Genomic DNA, 20,180 nt, shown 5'->3' with positions numbered 1-20,180 from the left:
TGTACCTAGCATTATGTGAGCTTCACTGCTTTTCAGGAGCGCTTCAAACTGTGGCACTTTGTTGCAAATGCTTTAGAAGTTTACCTTAGGATTTTAATACTCTTACCTGTGGGAGGCATTTCTTTTGATCTTACACTAATACTTCTATGCTTCCTACAGCTATCGTATCTGAATTGGATGGAGAGTCACCTAATTTAAAGAAAAAAAAAAACCTCTTGCTGACCCATTTAGGAGCACACCGTGGCATAGGTCCAGGAAGTTGGAGCTTAGCTTGTCACAGAGCCTTTGAAGTTTCTGGTTCAATCCCTCCACTCGACTCAGAACCAGAGGGCCATGATCAGTTCTGGGGACAATCCTGCAAATTGTGAGCTTCATTTAAACTCCATGCACAAAGCTAGTCTTCTCAACCTTCTCTGACAGCCGCTGGAATGACCCAAGTATGACATTGGAGCCCACATGACAGGCATCATTTGTTCCAAAGTGCACCACAATTTACAGATGGTTTCAGGCTGTTGAAATAGCATCTTCAACATGTTGAATGAGGCCCCCAAGCATAGACACTGAGTGTACTTGGTATCCTTTCCTATCCCTTGCTGCCATTTCCCTTAGGGGTACCATCATTCGCCATACTTTTGTACTGCTGACAATTAATAGGCCCATACCATTTTGTGTTTGCCTCCTCTTGGCACTGCACAGATCAAGTTTCCCCAAAACAGGTGAAATGAGTCCTGCTGGCTCAGTCTCAGCGACAGACAGCATCTCTGTTGTCAACCTGATGTTGTGGTACACTGAGTTCAGATCTGATGCCACCCACCCGAGAACATTTTGAAATCACATGCCCAAAATCACACAGACAGAAACATCATTTCAGCAACAGCACAGTGGGTCTCTGACTGAGCTGAGAGGGCACTGCTCTAAGAATGTGTCCAAAATGTACAACACTTTTTAGCCATTATTGAAAATAGTGAAGTTGTTTGCAACTTTTATCCACTAACATCATAACATCATGTTTAGCAATTAACATTTCAGTTGTTCTTGCTTTTTACGATACTGGAATGGTTTCATAAAGTTTATGTAAGATTATTAGAAAAATATTCATTACCTGTCAGAATGTCTCTTGCAGCATTGAGCTAATTTGTTAAGTTGTTTAGAGTGGAGAGGGAGTGGGGGTTGTGCTAGAGATTGGCTATTACCAGAGAAGCAGCTACTTTTGATGACAGAAGATTTTTATAGTTTGAACTGATTGTAAGACACTGTCATATGACATTATATGGTTAATCTGTTACTTCCGTTCAAGGACATGGTCTTGATGAAATAAGCTCATTGGTTACACTGGTATGTATGTGATATAACTGGGGAGTTAGGCTTAAACTGAAGTTCAGTTCACCTAAAATTCCTGTAGAATAATGGAAGTTACAGGATGGAGTAACAACCCCTGTTCACAACCTCTTTCCTCGTGGCTCATACCCGTTCAACAGACCAAAATGCAAGACAGACCAGCCCCATACATCATTCCACTACCACCTACTCTAGTTTGGCTACAGGCACCACTTACCCCACCAGAGGCAGGGCTACCGTGAAAGCAGCCGTGTGATCTACAAACAAAACTGCAACCATTGTGCTGCTTTCTACATGTACATGGCAACTAGCAAGCTGTCTGTTCACATGAATGGAAACGTACAAACTGTGGCCAAGAAACAGCTGAACCACCCAGCTGCTAAAAATGCTGCCCAACACAATGACTGCGTTAAGTCCTGTGCCATCTGGCCTTACTATCAACACCAGCTATTTGAATTTGGGCAAGTGGGAACTCTCTCAGCAATAGATCCTACATTCCCGTAACCCTTGACCTCAACCTTCACTAGTCCCTGTCCTCTACTACCTATCCCCGTCACTGCTTGCACTCCAGCACTACACAGCCTTTTGTTCTGCCAATGCATCCATTAGTCTTTTCCCTTCTTTACTTCTCTCTGTTTCTGCCTACTTCCTCTCCTCCTCCAAACCTGCCAACTGTACCAAGCAGCCATACACTGTCCCCACCACATCCGTGCATGCACTCACCCCTACTTTGCTGCTACACTCGTCTCTCTCCCCCTCCCACCATCATGCCACCTCCTTAACTGCACCACCCATGCCAGATTGCTGCGTCTATCAAGTGCAACTGCAGACCACAGTCAAGCCACAGTGGTCACGTGTGTGTGTGTGTGTGTGTGTGTGTGTGTGTGTGTGTGTGTGTGTTTGTGTTTGTGTGTGTGTGTGTGTGTGTGTGTGTGTGTGTGTGTGTGTGTGTGTGTGTGTGTGTTTCCTGTTTCCCAAAAAGGCCTTTTGGCCAAAAGCTTAAATGTATACCACTCGTTGTACCTGTCTGCAACTTAAGGTCTCCTTAACATGTTTCATAATATTGGTGTTATACCTTTAGAATATACACTACTGGAAATGGAAAAAAGAACACATTGACACCGGTGTGTCAGACCCACCATACTTGCTCCGGACACTGCGAGAGGGCTGTACAAGCAATGATCACACGCACGGCACAGCGGACACACCAGGAACCGCGGTTTTGGCCGTCGAATGGCACTAGCTGCGCAGCATTTGTGCACCGCCGCCGTCAGTGTCAGCCAGTTTGCCGTGGCATACGGAGCTCCATCGCAGTCTTTAACACTGGTAGCATGCCGCGACAGTGTGGACGTGAACCGTATGTGCAGTTGACGGACTTTGAGCGAGGGCATATAGTGGGCATGCGGGAGGCCGGGTGGACGTACCGCCGAATTGCTCAACACGTGGGGTGTGAGGTCTCCACAGTACATTGATGTTATCGCCAGTGGTCGGTGGAAGGTGAACACGCCCGTCGACCTGGGACCGGACCGCAGCGACGCACGGATGCACGCCAAGACCGTAGGATCCTACGCAGTGCCATAGGGGACCACACCGCCACTTCCCAGCAAATTAGGGACACTGTTGCTCCTGGGGTATTGGCGAGGACCATTCGTAACTGTCTCCATGAAGCTGGGCTACGGTCCCGCACACCATTAGGCCGTCTTCCGCTCATGCCCCAACATCGTGCAGCCCGCCTCCAGTGGTGTCGCGACAGGCGTGAATGGAGGGACGAATGGAGACGTGTCGTCTTCAGCGATGAGAGTCGCTTCTGCCTTGGTGCCAATGATGGTCGTATGCGTGTTTGGCGCCGTGCAGGTGAGCGCCACAATCAGGACTGCATACGACCGAGGCACACAGGGCCAACACCCGGCATCATGGTGTGGGGAGCGATGTCCTACACTGGCCGTACACCTCTGGTGATCGTCGAGGGGACACTGAATAGTGCACGGTACATCCAAACCGTCATCGAACCCATCGTTCTACCATTCCTAGACCGGCAAGGGAACTTGCTGTTCCAACAGGACAATGCACATCCACATGTATCCTGTACCACCCAACGTGCTCTAGAAGGTGTAAGTCAACTACCCTGGCCAGCAAGATCTCCGGATCTGTCCCCCATTGAGCATGTTTGGGACTGGATGAAGCGTCGTCTCACGCTGTCTGCATGTCCAGCACGAACGCTGGTCCAACTGAGGTGCCAGGTGGAAATGGCATGGCAAGCCGTTCCACAGGACTACATCCAGCATCTCTACGATCGTCTCCATGGGAGAATAGCAGCCTGCATTTCTGTGAAAGGTGGATATACACTGTACTAGTGCCGACATTGTGCATGCTCTGTTGCCTGTGTCTATGTGCCTGTGGTTCTGTCAGTGTGATCATGTGATGTATCTGACCCCAGGAATGTGTCAATAAAGTTTCCCCTTCCTGGGACAATGAATTCACGGTGTTCTTATTTCAATTTCCAGGAGTGTATGTTGCTGGTGGTATGCCATGTTGATGATACAATTTTTTGGCAGAAAAAAATTGTAGGGAGTGTGCAGATTCAGTTGTGAATATTGTAAGAGTAAATTATTTATACACTTTTTAGTGGAGATGCTGAGTCACAGATAGGCGCAACAGAAAGACTCTCACAATTATAGATTTTGTCCAGAAAGGCCTCTGCCAACAATTCGCACACATACACACACACACACGCACAAATGCTACTCACACACACTACTGCTGTCTTAGGCAACTGAAACCACTCTCACTTGTTACATCCCATCCTGGATTTTCCATTGTTTGATTATTTAAGCACTTCTTTTAAATTGATATGTGCTTTTCAACAGTAGATTAGTTGTATAGATTTCTATATTATAACTTGCATTGCAAAGTACTGAAAACTGGCATGGGATGTAATTCTCTTTAACAGATTATGTTCTTAATATGGTGGGAAAAAAATTACACTTTCAAATTATAATTTTTATTTCAGTGCATTTTAATACTAATTTTATATACATTTTTTATGCACACTGTGAACACACACACAACAGACATTATGTACACTGATAAGTCATAATAATGAATAGTGCAATTTGTTTGGAACACTGTTAAACTAATGAAAAGTATGATCTGTGTAATGTTCCATATTTTGATATATACAAAAATAAAGGCATTACCATAACTTGACAATATCTTTACATCAAAACTGCTTTAAAAGACTGGTCTATTTCATGTGGAAGTATAGTCATTAATTTTATTACACATTGTACTAAATGTAATAATACACTAGAGAGAAGGTAACCAGTAACAAGTGTTACTATTTCTGGTAATTTTTTTTTTCATTGAACACTGTACACTGGAAGCTACGGAAATCAGTATCACAAGATTTACTGCAATAAAACTTTAAATAATGAAGCAAGTTAAACTATCATTAGAAACATCATTCATCATGAAGGTATGTTTTGATGAGTTTCTTTATAATAATTCAGTCCTTATAATACATATTAATACAGATAGGACATACAAATTCAATGTTAAATAATGGCATGAGATGAACTTCCAAGCCAGATAAGTCCCAAGAACAGCATCCAACTGAAGTGGTAACTTGCATAAGAAACAGCGATTTTTGTATGTTGTCAGTACCTAACCTGTGAAACCAATAAAATATAAACTAGAATTAGAAAGTAATTATGCTGTCTCAAGAGGAAATCCAAATCTTCCTAGCTAAGTCCACAGTGCAATTCATGCACATTTATTAATTCCAAGGTGTGCTTCTGGTTTTCATCCATCTTTAATTGGTGTTATACATTTATATTTCATATATTATTGTGTTTATGTCATCTACAATTTGAAGACAGCAACTGCCTTTTGTATAATAACAATTCATGTACCTACCAACATCAATTGCCACCAGTATTCATTGCACCAGTATGCCAATGGATCTAAAATTTTGTATTATATGTATACACAAAAATCAGAAACAAGGCATTACAAGACACACAATAAAAATAAAAGTACCTAAATCTAAGTTATATGTAAATACGACATGGGAAATGTGACACATGGTACATAGTATTAACATCTTTGACCTGCTGTAACAACAAACATTGTCTGTTTGTCCAAAGTGTTTAATCTTCTTCTTCATTTTGTTTCTCATACTTTATTCCTTATATGACTCAAGTTGAACAACAGTGGTGCAACCCTGCCTTACCCCTTCTTAATGTGAACTTATCTTTCTTGATCCTCCACTTTTGTTATTCCTAACTGGGTTTTGTAGATGTTGTAGATTAATTGTCTGTCTTTTTACTTTATCCCAATCTTCATAGGACTGACACCTTACACTGCCCTCATTGTTGAAGTCAGTTGGAAGGTCCATATATGCTAGGAAGCATTCTTAAATCTGGAATTCATTACTAAGCCCAACATCAGAATTGCTTATCTACTTTGTATTCCCTTCCTGAAACTAAACTGATCATCCAGAATGCCTTCGATGTTTCATTCCGCTTTCTTTAGAAATATGATGGTAAGCCACTCAGTTCATAGATTTTGGACACCAGCTTGAATAGTCCCCTAGTTGCTACACTTCCCACAGACTACAGTAACTGTGAATGTATATCATCAAATCCTGGTGACTTGTTCAACGTTAGGTCATTCAGTGCTCTGTCAAACTCAGAACACATTACTGGATCAACTGTTTCTTCCACATCAACTTCCTTCTCCTCATCATATGTTGGAGCTATTCCTCTTCATTGTACAGGTCTTTCATGTGCCCCTTCCATAGTTTGTCCTGCATTTAATGTAGGTTTTCCATCTGTACCTTGTAGGTTAACAACATTGCATTTTACTTCTCCAATGTTACATTTAATCTTCTGTATGCTGTATCAATTTTTGTACAGTCATATCTTTATCAATGTACTTACATTTCATCTCATCTATTTTTATTTGGGTTTTTCGCTCTTCCTGTAAGTTTCATTTGTAGCTTCCTTCTCATCCCAACCGTTAAGTCTCCCCTGACCCAGGGCTGTGGGTGACCTTTCTAAACTGTACCCCTTTCCCCAAACCTCTCCAACCCTTTACCTGCACCCCTCTTCCTTCCCCTTTCAATTCTTCTGCCAGAAGAAGGAGCCACTGGCTCTGAAAGCTTGTAAAAGTTAAACCCTTTCATGTGTGTTTTCCTGTGCCACCACTTGGTGATTAGATTTTTTTATCTATCCATTTACATTATACTGCTTAATATATATTTATTGACTCCATGGACTCTTCAGTGTCAAATGTTATTAAAGCAGTTACATAGTATACATTTTTGCAACTACAACCTCTCCTATCTCACCAATTTATGCCCCACTCTTCTGTGCTGTGCCTCCTCTTCAACTTATACACTATCTTTTTCTCTCTCCTTTGCACTTTTCAACTGTTCCTACCTTTTTTGCAATTTATGTTGTTGTCTATTCTGTTTTGTTATTCCACAGCACTGTTTTCTTATTGTTGCCTTTTTTCTTCATGTGGCTGTGTTACACGTATTGTCAGTATCAATTGAAGAAGAATGATTGTGTGCTAGTTCTGGATGTACCAGTTGGTGGGTTTTCAGGGAAGTGCATGTACCACAAACCAACCTATACTGATTTATACTCTTAAGCATCCAGCTGCCACTGTCCTTTGCAAACCACGAGCATATTTAGAACTTCAGCAGATAGGGTACACATAGTGTTTGACACAGACAGCCTGCAGTGCAGAACCTGAAGGCTGCATCACCTCAAGCAGACACATGTACATAAAGTGAACCAGTCATAAATAAATTTGTTTTGTACTGTTCGATTGTTGTTTCACAATTACGACCCTGAACCTGTAACTTCAGCTAACATAGTAAAAAGCTGTGTTATCATGTGTCCAAGTGAGCAGCAGTAATACAAAATAAACAGCAAGCTAAGCAGAGGAAAAATTCACAATCCTAGCTAGAGAATAACCTAGATTTCAAGCTAGCAGCCCAATCCCATGATGAAGCTGATATCTACGAGATAATTACTAATCAAATAAGTGATCGATGGGGATCTGGTGCAACTGTGCTTTTTAATGCTTTGAAGTGGGCCATTACTGTAGGATAACACTTGTATGTGCCAACAGAGTGATACAATGAAAGGTTTATTTCATTATTCAGGGTGCATACACAGACAAGAAAAAAAATTCTTGGGTTTTCCACGAATTTCTTAGTTAAAAATGCACTTTTTCCTGGATGGAATCTTACTATACCCCTGGTGAAAGTACAGTTTTTCCTTGTTAATTGGTGATATACTTTTTCTTGGAGCTGTAAAGCTCAATCAATCCTTTGAATTATGAGGGTTTTATACACCATCATGGAACTCTCCTGAACTTTAGGAAATGAAACACAGCAAAGAACATGATCTTTTGGAAAGATCTCTATGGGCAGCAAGATTTATACTGCATATTTTCTAGTTACGAAAGTATAAACAGGAATTCAATCAACTACAGCCACAAGAGTTCCACCAAATACAGCATGATGGCTTCTGAAACACTGAAATCAAGATTGCAATGTGCTTTTGTCAGCCAATCATTGGATTTTGTCAGCCAATCACGAGATGATAACAGATATTCAGGGCATAGGACACATGATGTAGTCAGCCAATAGCAACAGCATTGTTAAGTAGCATGAACTCACAAATAAGAAAATTTAATAGTTTAAATTAATGTATATAAAACATAGCCGAAAGAAAAGCTAAGCTTTCACATACAATATTGTTCTTCAGAAATATTTTGCTACTTTTTTCCTATGCTGTGATTAGGTGTGGTCCTAAGAACACAGCTTAAATTGCAGCACCTGAATATTTCTCACAAGCATGATTATAAATTTCACTGCTGTGCACAGAACATTTTGTGGGTTATCTGGCTGAATACAAGTTCTGTCAAGCATTTCAATTTTTCCATAGAAAAGCCATTTATGTGCAAAATTGCACAAGAACTAATCTTGCATTTTGAAGAGTAATTATACTCTTTCCATTGTTATTGCATAATCTGTAATCTATGAAAGAACTAAAGTAAATATGAAAAACAAACCTTGAAACTTGGTCTTTTTTAGTGTATGTTTCTATTTAAGATATGTCAAATACAAATGTGCCTGTAAAATTTTATATAATGGCATGGTTTTCTACTTTAGAAGAAGACCTTAAAGCAGGAATCTTAAATGTATAGCCGTCTTCCTTTTGTGCCTGTCTGTGACTCAACATCTCTGCATGGTGAGTAGCAACCTATCTTTTTCATAATTTGTGATTCCAGCCTCAATTTTCCATTGTTTGATGCTATACAAGGAAATTGTGTCACATAACAACAGCACATCCATCTCCTATGTCTCACAATACTGCAGTGACTGGACATTTTGTATACACTGGCTGCTCCATGGATGATGGAAACATTTAAAATATTAGACACAGCCTCATTCTGTAGGGATTCTGTGATCAAGAAAACTGTGGAAATACAACTGGCAGATTACAAAATCTCACTTTTTAAACTCAACAACACCGTTTATACTGACAATGTTTCCAAGAGGTTATAAATGAATAGATCCTCTGCACACTAACCCAGCACGTTGAAAGTAAGTAAGAGTAAAGTAAACTTATGGCGATGACTAATGTGAAGATAAAGGCATTATTGCTTATGAGTTTTAGGAGAGTTATAATTGGCTTCAAGTACCCTTTTTGTTAGTGGAGTATTATGTGAATATGAGGTGTACTGGGAGTATTAATGTGAAGGGAGGGAGGGCTGTAATGGTAAATATGATAATTAATTTTGAGATATGCCTATTTTCTTCTGTTACCCCCTCCCTCAGAGGGCAGCCAATGTTAGTCAGGTGCTAAGTAAAGTTAGTGATGTATTACAAAATGCACAACATTGAAAGATACAGGTAAAATGAGGATTCCTGGATAGTGAGTTCCAGGATAAATAACAGTTTTTCAGTATGTTTGAATAATTATTCTGATCATGATGCTTATACTGACTGATGCATCTAACCATTTCACTGCACTTAGTTTCAAGGATTTTCTGCAGTATAAGGAAACACACCTCATGAACTTACATTTACAGTGTTGAATTTATTTCTAATGATATTGCAGGAAAATTGATGATGGTGTTAAAATTTTGATTTTGAATTGAGATATTTTGTTTCTATCCAGAGGTTGTTTCTTAGTTAATTTTGTTTTAATATTGTGAGAAGGATTTCCCATATGTATATCTAACTTACCTGCCTTTTACATTGAGTATAGATTGCAAGTGACTGTAAACATTAATGATGTTGGTGAAAATGAACTCTTTTTTTCTGAGATACAGTATAAGAAGTATGGGGAAGTTGTGAAAATGAACTACATGTGTTCTGAGTTGTTGTTTTTCTCTAGCTAAGACTCTATATACGCCATCAAGGATGCAGACTTTTAGGTGTTCTAAGGTGCCCACTGTCATTTATTGTGCAGGTCCTTACCATTCTCGTACAGGCTGACCCAAAAGTCTGTTAACACTTGAAAATGCTCTAATTCACAGAGTAATGTTGTTAGAGAGGTAAAACTTGACACGCATGCCTGAAGTGACAAGGGATTTTATTGAAACAAAAAATGAGTGCAAAAACCAGCCAACAGATGGTGATAGACAGCAACACATCAGTGACACTGGATAAGAACATCCACAAATGCAGAATTTGGGCTACTGAAATTCTTGGAGCTGTTATGGAAACCCCATTGCATGACAAAAAAGTCAAGGTGTGGTGTCGATTTACTGCATCAATCATGAGCAGACCTTTTTCTTCAAGGAAAAGTGGGGTGCTGCTTTTCAAACTGTCATTGTGATGGGTGCAAGGTACACCAGTATATTACAGAATCGCATCATCCATAGCCTGGTTGATAGACACCTGCTGAAAGTTATGACTTTTATGCAGGATGGTGCTCCACCCCATATTGCTACACCGGTGAAAGATCTCTTTTGCGCATCGTTTGGTGATGATTATGTGCTGAAGGGTAGTAGGAGTAATCCATCAAACTACAGACCTATATCATTGATGTCAGTTTGCAGTAGGGTTTTGGAGCATATACTGTATTCAAACATTATGAATCACCTTGAAGGAAACAATCTATTGATACGTAATCAACGTGGTTTCAGAAAACATCGTTCTGGTACAGACTGCTAGCTCTTTATTCGCACGAAGTAATGGCCGCTATTGACAGGGGATCTCAGGTTGATTCCATATTTCTAGATTTCCAGAAAGCTTTTGACACCGTTCCTCACAAGCAACTTCTAATCAAGCTGTGGGCCTATGGGGTATCATCTCAATTGTGCGACTGGATTCATGAATTCCTTTTAGGAAGGTCGCAGTTCATAGTAATAGACGGCAAATCATCAAGTAAAACTGAAGTGATATCAGGTGTTCCCCAGGGAAGCGTCCTGGGACCTCTGCTGTTCCTGATCTATATAAATGACCTGGGTGGCAATGTGAGCAGTTGTCTTAGGTTGTTCACAGATGATGCTGTAATTTACCATCTAGTAAGGTCATCCGAATACCAGTATCAGTTGCAAAGCGATTTAGAAAAGATTGCTGTATGGTGTGGCAGGTGGTAGTTGATGCTAAATAACGAAAAGTGTGAGGTGTTCCAAAAGAAATCCATTGGAATTCGATTACTCGATAAATAGTACAATTCTCAAGGTTGTCAATTCAACTAAGTACCTGGGTGTCAAAATTACGAACAACTTCAGTTGGAAAGACCACATAGATAATATTGTGGGGAAGGTGAGCCAAAGGTTGCGTTTCATTGGCAGGACACTTAGATGATGCAACAAGTCCACTAAAGAGACACCTTACACTACACTCGTTCGTCCTCTATTAGAATATTGCTGCGCGGTGAGGGATCTTTACCAGGTAGGATTGACGGAGAACACCAAAAGCCTGCAAAAAAGGGCAGCTTGTTTTGTACTATCATTTAATAGGGCGGAGAGTGTGGCAGATATGATATGTGAGTTCGGATGGAAGTCATTAAAGCAAAGACGTTTTTCATCGCAGCAAGATCTATTTACGAAATTTCAGTTACCAACTTTCTCTTCTGAATGCGAAAATATTTTGTTGAGCCCAACCTACATAGGTAGGAATGATCATCAAAGTAAAATAAGAGAAATCTGAGCTCAAATAGAAGGTTTAGGTGTTCGTTTTTCTCGCGCGCTGTTCGGGAGTGGAATGGTAGAGAGATAGTATGATTGTGGTTCGATGAACCCTCTGCCAAGCAGATGTAGATGCAGATGTAGATGCCATCATGCTTGGCCTCCCAGGACCCCAGACTTCTGTCCATGTGAATAATGGTTGTGGATTACCTGACTGCAAGTCTACCATGATCATCTTACCTCATTATAGGTACTAAAATCCAACATCCAAAAGCAGTTTCTCACCATACCTACTGATATGCCTTACAGTGCTGTTCACAATATTGTCTCTCAACTACAGGTGTTGTTGATGAACGATGGCTGACATGTTCAGCATGTGCTATAAAGAACATCATCTTTGCTAAAAATCATTTGTTATGCTAATTATTCTTTTTGTATCATATGATGCATCATCTATTGGTCAGTTTGTGCTCTTTTCTTGTTTTCAATAAAACCCTATGTGCATAAATTTTTATCTCTCTCTGTTACTTTATTCTATTAGGTATTGTATTTTCAAATGTTCATGGACTTCTGGCACACTCTGTACATTAAGCAATTTACATTATACAGTCATGCTGCAGCATTTTAATTTCAAAACTGTATTTCTGTTGAAAAAGCCATGGTGTGGATGTTCTTTCCAGTTTTTATGTATTCTTGGGATTTGAAGGAATGGGTCAAATCTGCATCTTACGATTTCAAATTGTGACCATTAAGCTTTGATGCCAAGCCAGCCACTCTCTTTATGATATCTGTTCTGTTAACTTTTTATTTTCAATGCTCCATTGTAACCCAAATTTTTAGTTAATCCTTGGTAACTAATGTTGCACTGCTGTGCAGGTGAGCTAAGTTTACTTCCTGTTTGGAAGCATTTATTTCAATTTTTTTCTTTCGAAGCATCAATGATAAGAGTTAAAGATGTCACAAAAGGGATGGCAGAATGTAAATAATTTACGAGCTGTTAAATTGACAATAGAAACATGCAAAAGAGAAAGAAAACTTCCACGTGCACATGCCCCCCCCCCCCCTCCCCTCAACTTCTCATGCATGCGCGTGCACACACACACACACACACACACACACACACACACACACACACACACAAATGTGCAACTGCTTTGCTGGCTGAACAGGTTGAGTTGGGGTTTGTCATTTTGGGTGGAGAGAGAGATGGGAGCCAAGAAGAGGGGATATGGGTAGGTAACTAGTGACTCAGAAGAATGCAGTAGGTTTGCAGGAGGGAGAGGTGGCAGTTGCATGGGTGTCACATGTGATGCGCAAGTGTTAGAACTGGTGCGGTGTGGCACACAATGTAGGTTATGTGGAGATGCACATTGGGATGGTGTGATAGAGCAGAGTAAGAGGAACTGTTGGCTGAAGGTTGTGGAGACTGGATTAATGGGGATTGGGGCTAGGAGGATTAGGGGAGCAAACAATGCGTTACATGGATAACTCCCATCTGTGTAGTTCAGAAAAGCTGGTGGTGGAGGGAAGGATACAGATGGCCCTCATTGTGTAGCAGCCATAGAAGTCCACCATTTCGTGCTTAACAGCATGTTATGCCACTTGGTGATCAACTTTGCTCTTGGTCACAGTGTAGCAGTGGCCATTCATTCCGGTGAACAGCTGGTTGGTTGCATATCTACATAAAAAGCTGTGCAGTCATTATAGTAGAGTTGGTATATGACATAGTTGCTTTCACAGGTGGCCCTGCCTCTGGTGTAGTAAGAAGTGCTTGGTGGGTGGACTGGGCAGGCCTTGCATCTGGGGCTTCCATAGGGATATGATCCATGTGGCAAGGATCTTTGGTAGGATGTCGCCCATTTGTGGACATGATGATAATAAGCAAAGCCTTCAAAAGGATATAGTTCAGTTGTTCGCTGGTGGTATCGGGTGATGAGTGGGGTGCTCCTTTGTACTGTTCACACACCATTACTTGGCATTTCAGTACTCTGTGGAAAACAGCTGACTTTGTGCCACTTCAGAATGTTTACAGTCGCTGCCAACATTAGCTTAATAATAGTATTGTGCAACTTAATGGCAAGCAATGGTTGTGAATGTAGTGTTGATCCACTTGCTGTGTTCATATTATTTACAGAAGTGAGCAAAGAGTCTGTATCTGGTCCTTGTAGAGACTTGCCATCAACTACTGTGACACTTTAACTAACTACACTTTCATTCCTTTTGTAGTCTGTAAGCTGGCTGCTCTGGGAGGAGGAAGTGGGCCTTCTTCAGCAGCCAATGCACTATGCACTGTTTGTAAGCTTCCAATGCTAGCGTCCTCCATTCGCTCATGAGCCAAGTAAAAGTGTGCGACCAGTAGCTGATTCTTGGTGGGAGGATTTGGTGAGGGGATATGCAATGGAAAACAGTTTTTGAACTAAGTTTGAGGGCTAGTGACCTTCAGCATACTGGGCAAGCCAGTACCACTGCAGATACTGGGAGTGATTTTTTGGTGTGGAAGGGATGACAGCTCTCAAAATGCATGTGTTTAGTGGGTTTATTATGCACAGAGGTGTGGATGACACCATCAGAGAAGTGGAGATCAACACTGAGAAAGGTGACATGTTAGTCTGAGGATCACATGAAGCATTTGGGACAGAAGGTGTTGAGGCTGTGCAGGATTGAGGGCAGGGTGTCTTGTCACTGAGTCCAGATCATGAAACAGCGCCAATGAATCTGAACCAGGCAACAGGTTTTGGATGAAGGAACATTGCTTTTAGATAGCCCATAAAAAGGTGAAATAAGAGTGGTGCCAAGCAGGTGCATATGGCTGTGCTACAGATTTGTTTGTGTGCCATCCCCTCATAGGAGAAGTAATTATGTGTCAGAATATAGTAGGTAAAAAATATGAGGAATCAGGAAGTGGGTTTAGGATCTGAAGGATGTTGGGAGATGTAGTGCTTGACAGTGGGAAGGTCAGAGGCATGATGTGTGCAGATGTTTTGGTAGGTGATGAGTAGAAATCCAGAAGGTAAAGAGCTGGGGATGGTGGGGAACTTGTGAAAGAAATAGTTAGTACTTTGTTGTGGGAGGCCAGGTTTCGGGCAGGCATGTGGAAATGTATGTCAATAAGAGCATAAATTTTTTCAGTAAGAGCACAAAAAACACTCTTACAGCAACTAACCAATACATCTCATCTCCAAATCCACTGCCCCTCCTAATGCATTGCTCCTGTCAGGATATTGGGTCTTCATTTTTATTTTCCTTGTGTGACAACTTACACATGCTGAAATATCCTCATGTCACAGATCTATCCTACTACAATCCTGGGTTCACCGTTGTATCTGGCTCCATCACTCACTCTCCACTATCCCCATTCCTTTACCTCCTGGATCACTGTGTATATTCCCAACATTCCTCATGCCATAGCCTTGTCACTATTGCAAACTACCTCTCCCAAAGTCTTTCATCCTTCAAACCAAATATGTTATTCCTCATAAATCTTACCAACTGTAGCCTAAAATGCAACTACCTCTCCTTTGAGAGGAAGGTATATAAATAAATCTGACAAACCTATGACACAACCATGGGCACTTACAAGGCACCCCCCTATTTCATCTTTTTTATGAGCCATGTAGAGAATACCTTCTTAGCTTCCCTAAATCCCAAACCTTTGTCTGGTTCAGAGTCATTGATAGTATTGATAGTATTCCAGGCCAAAACATCCCGTCTCATTCCTCCCACAACCTCAACACATTCTCTTCAACTTGCTGAATTTGATCACTCGTGGATGGGCTGTGACAGGAACTCCCATGGCCAGTATGCTGAAGGTCTCACAGGGGTGTCACTAAGCCCCATGCATAGTCTGCGAACAGATTTCCCATGCCATATCCTAACACACCCCTAATCCTCCCATCACCCTGAAGAATCAGCAACAAAAAAGTGCTCCCTTGTCAGTTAATATGACCATGGACTGAAACAACTGAACCATACATTTTGCTAAGACTTTGATTATCTGTCATCGTGTCTGGAAATACAAGAAATCACAACCAAAATTCTTCTAAATTCTCCTAAAGTGGTCTCCTACTTAACATCATGGTCCATCCCTTTGCCCCTTGCCACAGGGACACACATTAGCCCATGTGCTGTCAACCCTTCCTCTTGCATCTCTACCCAGTGAACTTACTGCCTCCCTCCAAGCCACTAGCTACCCACACCCACCCCCTCTTCCTGCCTCTTGCCTCTGTCCCCCTCTACCCACCTGCACACACCACCCCATACTAAACTAAACCATCATAGTCCACCTGCTGAAGTGTAATCCCAGCATTGTATGTTTAGCTGGCACAATGTAAGAGGTGTGTGTTGTGTGTGTGTGTGTGTGTGTGTGTGTGTGTGTGTGTGTGTGTGTGTGAGGGACACAGAGAGAGAGAGAGAGAGAGAGAGAGAGAGAGAGAGAGAGAGAGAGAGAGAGAGAGAGAGAGACAAACAATCTGTCCCCACTCTCTTGCTTTAACTACTGTAATTTCATGTCAGTTCTGAGCTGCTATATTCTTTGTACAGCCTGCTTTCCTTTGTGTAATTTTTGTCATCTTGGTATAATGTTATGGAACCTTGTGTTCGGTGGCATTCAAAATAGAGATTCATTATCTCATACCATTTCGATCTTACAAATCCAAACAAAATCTGTGATCACCACAGGGAACTACACTTTTCTAATATGTGTTTCCCTTTGAACCCATTATTCTTTGTCATTTTTTTTCGAGTACACATATGTGAACTGATGTCAGTGTTTGATTCTTTATTTTACAAAAATCAAGATCCTTTAATTCATATACAAAATTGGTGTCAGTCTGTGCTAACTATTAACAGAGTTTGATCTTCTGTTAAATAATATTGTCATGCTCTGTCTTATGCATTGCCAGTGATATGAATCTGGTACATCACCAGCTGTGCATTAAATTCTTCAAGGTCATTTTGGCAGGTATGCACATGTATGCAATTCCTGGGTAAACCACCCTCCACTCTCTAAATCCCTTTATATGCCTTACCTCTCCTCTTTCCCTATTGACCCCCTCCTGCAATACCACTGTACCTCCCCTCTCCCCATACTCTGCAGAACTCTTCTACTATACTTTTAGTGAAGTCACACTAATTGACTTCCCTGCCATGTGATTTCTTTCTGTCAGCTTGACATTTTTGTTAACACACGTTTACTGAGCTACATTTTAAACATACACTGAAGTCCCAAAGAAACTGGTACAGGCATGCATAATCAAATATAGAGATACGTAAACGGGGATGATGTGGTACTGTGGTCCGCAATGCCTATATAAGACAACAAGTGTCTGGCACAGTTGTTAGATCTGTTACTGCTGCTACATTGGCAGGTTATGAGGATTTAAGTGAGTTTGAACGTGGTGTTATAGTCAGTGCATGAGCGATGGGACATGGTGTCTTTGAGGTAGCAATGAAGTGGGGATTTTTCCATATGACCATTTCACAAGTGTACCATGAATATCAGAAATCCAGTAAAACATCAGTTTTCCAGCATCACTGTGACTGAAAAAAGATCCTGCAAGAATGGGACCAAAAACGAGTGAAGAGAATATTTCATCATGATAGAAGTGCAATCCTTCCACAAATTGCTGCAAATTTCAATGCTGGGCCATCAACAAGTGTCAGCAAGTGAACCATTCAATGAAATATCATCAATATCAGCTTTCAGAGCGGAAGGCCCACTCATGCACCCTTGATGACAGTGCAACACAAAGCTTTATGCCTCACCAGGGCCTGTTAACACTGGCATGAGCAGATGCACATGTACGGGTATGGAGACAACCTCATGAATCCATGTACCCTGCATGTCATTAGGGGAATGTTCAAGCTGATATGGGTTCTGTAATTGTGTGGGACGTGTGCAGTTGGAGTGCTATGGGTCCCTTGATACTTCTAGATATGACTCTGACAGGTGACACATACTTAAGTATCCTGTCTGATCACCTCCATCCATTCATGTCTGACAGACTTGGGCAATTCCAGCGCAATAATATGATGTTCCACATGTCCCAAATTGTTACAGAGTTGCTCCAGGAGCACTCTTCGGAGTTTAAACACTTCCGCTGGCCACCAAACATTATTGAGAGTATCAGGGATGCCTTGCAACATGCTGTTCAGAAGAAATCTCCACTCCGTCATACTCTTATGGATTTATGGACAGCCCTGCAGGACTCATGGTGACAGTTCCCTCCAGCACTACTTCAGACATTAGTCGAGTCCATGCCATGTCATGCTGCAGCACTTCCGTGTGCTCATGGGGGCCCTACATGATATTAGAGAAGGCACCAGTTTCTTTGGCTCTTCAGTGTAATATTGATTGCAGTGTATTAGGAAAAGCATAGTGCATTCTATTTGTTTCCCCTATGGTCAGTTTTCAAATATATAAGAAACTATCAGTCTCGACTGCGGTAATGAAACCAACCTTTACCTAGATTTCAGCCCAAATAATTGAGCATTCTTCAGAAGATATACCTGAATCATAATTTGTCTAAGAGGGCATGGTCTATAAATAACACTAAAACAGCCTGAATAGGTGTAGTCACATTTTAAAAATGCGGTACGCAAGTACTAAGTCAACACCAAATTAAGGCTCAATCATTTGGGCTGAAATCAAGGTAAAGATTGTTTTCATTACTGCAATTGAGGGTGATAGTTTCTTATATATTAGATTATCACAATTGCTGACAGTGCTGCAATGTGGAAACAATTTTCAAATGTTACTGATGTGTTCTTTATGGATTTTGTGTATGAAATGTAAGACTGAAAACCTTTATAATAACTTTGTTGTTACAAACTGCTTGCGGATTGGAACTGCCTCAAACAATTTTGTAATTAATAATCTTGAATTTCACTTGTGTGCATTCTACATCATTGATGTGTAACTACTGCAATCTAAGTGTACAGTACTGAGTAGCTTTTACATTTTTTTTTATTTTAATCTTGTAATGCTTTCAAGACTTTAGAGTGAAATAGATATACTTTTACTGTTCCTGTGATAATTGTGGAATCTGATGTAGACATATTGAGTGAATCTGTTGGGACCCGCCGATCTTTCATAGTGCCGCCGCACAGTTACGCGAGTCCTCTACATGCGGTGCTGTCTGCCAGCCATGCAGCAGCAGCGCCACCTAAGCGGCCAGCCAGCCAGAGCAGCCGCTAGACTCGGACTCAGTTATGATTTGACTGTTAATGTGTACACATGTCTTACTCTGTTTACTTGATCTGTGACTTTCATGTATTGCGTCTTCCTTGAAATATATTTATTCAATTTGAAGTTATAACAATTGGTGATGAGATAGCGATTTTTCTTTTCCATCGTTGACCCACATGTATCCATGGGTACTTTAGAGCAACTGTTGCAAGGTCTCATAGAACAACAAACGCTTCTCACAAATGTGATTTGTGATTTCATCGCAGCATCAAATATGGGGCGTCTCTTGTCGTTGTCTCTACCTCTTTTTCCTCCTTACTACGAGATGGCGGAAGACTGGTCTGATTACGAAAAATGTCTTCGATAGTACTTCTTGGCATTTCATGTCGTGGATGAACAAACATGTAAGTCTCTTTTCCTTTCATGCATTTCATCTCAAATGTATCGATTGTTGTCGCAATTGGCTCCTTTGAACGATCCTGCGTCTTTGTCCTTTGCTGAAATGTGCTCACTTCTGTCCATCTATTTCCAAAAGCAGACACATGTGGTAGCCTCTTGTGTTGCCCTTTATCATTGTCAAAAACAACCAAATCAATCCTATTGCTCTTGGGCTGCTGAACTTCACAGCCTCAGTAGAAAGTGTTAATTTGTTACTGAAGTTCACAAAGAATCCTATGCTGATTCCATGGTACGGGATGCTATTATCCGATCGGTGCCCGATAGAGAAGTTAGGCAACGTGCCCTTGAGTTGGCAAATCCGACTCTAGATGAAGTCTTACCCATCGCTCAGTCTTTTGCAATTTCTCATGCTGCTGGAATGCAAATAGAGGCATGGGGCAACGTTGGGGAAATACAACCTCTGTGCAATGTCGACGAAGCATGTGGTGTCCCCACCAGCGCAGTGCGCTCCCAAGCGCAATCTCATCCTAACCATAAACAAACCTCTAAGAAACTGCAGCAAAACCCACAGCAACTTCCTTCAAGTCCGGTGTTTTATGAAACATTCACGAGAAGATTGTCCACAACATTGGGCCTTGTGTCAAAAATGCAAAAAAAAAGGGTCATGTGTCATCCGTTTGCAAATCCGACCGCATACATGATGTTTATGAACATGACGCTGATTCTGCTTCTGTGTTACTGTCAGTTGTACTTCTTCCCATCATCATCATGATCATCATTTAAGACTGATTATGCCTTTCAGCATTCAGTCTGGAGCATAGCCCCCTTATAAAATTCCTCCATGATCCTCTATTCAGTGCTAACATTGGTGCCTCTTCTCGTGTTAAACCTATTACTTCAAAATCATTCTTAACCAAATCCAGGTACCTTCTCTTGGTCTGCCCCGACTCCTCCTACCCTCTACTGTTGAACCCATGTGTCTCTTGGGTAACCTTGCTTCTCCCATGCGTGTAACATGACCCCACCATCTAAGCCTGTTCGCCCTGACTGCTACATCTATAGAGTTCATTCCCAGTTTTTCTTTGATTTCCTC

At 41.2% G+C, this 20,180-nt stretch overlaps 1 protein-coding gene across 1 annotated transcript in view; it reads right to left on the bottom strand.

Moving 5' to 3' along the window:
* Positions 1-4,323: 4,323 nt before the first annotated feature.
* The window catches only part of LOC126353934 (uncharacterized), a 336,644-nt gene continuing 320,787 nt past the window's right edge, over positions 4,324-20,180 (bottom strand). Inside the window, exon 13 of the mRNA XM_050003196.1 lies at positions 4,324-5,006. The gene's annotated coding sequence lies outside the window, so the exon portion shown is untranslated. The remainder of the gene's footprint in view (positions 5,007-20,180) is intronic.

This window comes from Schistocerca gregaria, chromosome 3, assembly GCF_023897955.1.
Source record: "Schistocerca gregaria isolate iqSchGreg1 chromosome 3, iqSchGreg1.2, whole genome shotgun sequence".
Classification (NCBI taxonomy): domain Eukaryota; kingdom Metazoa; phylum Arthropoda; class Insecta; order Orthoptera; family Acrididae; genus Schistocerca; species Schistocerca gregaria.
The sequence above is the reverse complement of the archived record's forward strand: the minus strand, read 5'-3'. Positions and strand labels throughout refer to the sequence as shown.